Source organism: Austrofundulus limnaeus, unplaced genomic scaffold, assembly GCF_001266775.1.
Source record: "Austrofundulus limnaeus strain Quisiro unplaced genomic scaffold, Austrofundulus_limnaeus-1.0 Scaffold8, whole genome shotgun sequence".
Lineage (NCBI taxonomy): Eukaryota > Metazoa > Chordata > Actinopteri > Cyprinodontiformes > Rivulidae > Austrofundulus > Austrofundulus limnaeus.
In genome coordinates, this window is record NW_013952410.1 from 5,594,425 (window position 1) to 5,596,501 (window position 2,077).

Consider the following 2,077-nt stretch of genomic DNA (forward strand, 5'->3'; position numbering starts at 1 on the left):
AGGAAGAATCTTGTCTGCCATCTGCTGGACACTTTTTGTTGTGCTCATATTTAGACATCTTGTTTTGCAAATGCTGCCTTCCTGAAATTTGGTATGCTTGTTTGTCTTTGTGTCTATGGTGTATAATGATGTGATTGTGATGCTGTATTTCTGAGTGTTTTATGTGCTGCAGAACAGCAATTATGCTGAGTCAGGCTTGATTTTTAGTAATCTTTTCCTGTTAAATCAATAAATCAAATCAGTCTAGCTTTTGCAGATATTTTAGTTTTAGTTTCATCTTTTGTAATTCGTTTCATACTTTTAGACACTTATTAATTTTTCCCTTTGCTAAATATTTGTTTATGTCTTCGTGTTTGCTAGCTTTTCAGCCTTTTAGCTTTTCTTCTTGATACAAAATAAAATAAAAGCAGTTTCATCTTTTCTTTTAGCAAACTAAATGTTGACACTTGTTTGGTTACCAGCCTTTTGTACTTTCAGCTTCAAAACAAGTAAGAGCTGATTTGAAACCTAACTAGCATCATTGTTTTTACRAAGCCCATTTGGTGACATTGGATTAAAAAAACATATTGCGTGACCGCATATTATTATCTCATGGCCACGAGATAATAATGTGTGGTCATAAGATAATTTTGAATAGGGTGATATGAGGGCCAAAATGTGTTTTTTTCCTCTTTTGCTGAATTATGAGAAAAGCCAGAACTATCAAGATGGGGATTTTTACAGTATTTGACAGGGTATTAGAATTAGGTTTCTCTATAATAAATTATAATTTATAAAGTCATATAAAGACATTTCTCATAATTCGTGTAAAGAGAAAAAAAACAAAGCCGTTGACCAATAGACAACGACAAACACGTCTGCTAATTCAGGTGGCAAATAAGCTGTCTGCTTCACAGTAATATGTTTTGTTTAATATTTACGCTTGACATCATGTTGAACAGTAAATTCTGTCTAAGGAACACCTGTCAGTGCATGTCACTTATACGTTTTGTATGTCAACCATTTTTGTTGAGAAAGTTTTTTTTTTCCAAAAAGTTTGTGTTAGTAGGTGAGCAGCCTAGGAATGCAAGTTGCTAGCCTCTCCAATGCTAATGTAAATGAACAGTCTCTTTCTCATTTGCCAGAGCAATGGTCTTAATTTTGGCCCTCATACTCCACCATAATTTTGAGCAACCAAATTGTCTATTGTGAAGAATTACTTCATGCCTAACCACATGTGACAGAAGTACGTCATTTTAATTTATTACTAAAATAAAATAAAATTAATTCAAACTTGGCCATGTTAACAATCCACAGGCTCTGCATGGCTTCAATAGTTACCTCATGGCCACACATTTTTTTAATTCAGTGTCACCACTCGGGCTCTGTACATTTTTTATGTTTCATCTTTAACATAGTATTTCTGACATAGTTTGAAATCCCACCCCCCTTTTGCTGTGTTTTAGTTTAGTTGTAGATTTTGCCACATGAGGATGGGGCTTTGAGTGTAAACTTGGGGGGAGAATCTGTCCTGCAATGTTGTTTTCTGTTAGAAATAAAAGTGCCATGAGAGTAGCCACAGAAATCAATTCTAACTTTTTTTAAATGTTGCACTTTGAAGAGACTTTGTGGTTCAGCAATATCAGCAGGCCTGTAAATTCTTCCTGACTTTCTGCTGGTGCACAGCCTGAAACAGTGTTGTGTTGAACATCTGTAAGGACTGTGCTCGTCACAGAACCTTTCTCTCCTTAAATTCCTGTTTTGCTGAAAGGAGCACTTTGTATTATATTAATACTGATGTGTGACTTACTTGTTCGGTAATATTTATAATAACAAAAACAAAATGTTCATCAGCCGTTCAAATGGAATCAAGTATTAAGCTTGTGCTTTTGTTACAGACACAATTTAGTAGCATAGTCAGTGTTATTCTGCTTTTTTTTCTCAAAATGCCAATATAAAACTGTAAATCAACAAATGCTTAATAATTTTAGAATATTCATGTTTACATATGTAACAGTAAAACTCCAATAAAACAAGCTCATTTGATTTAACTGTCTGAAACTGTTTCATCCATCCATCCATCCATCCATCCATCCAT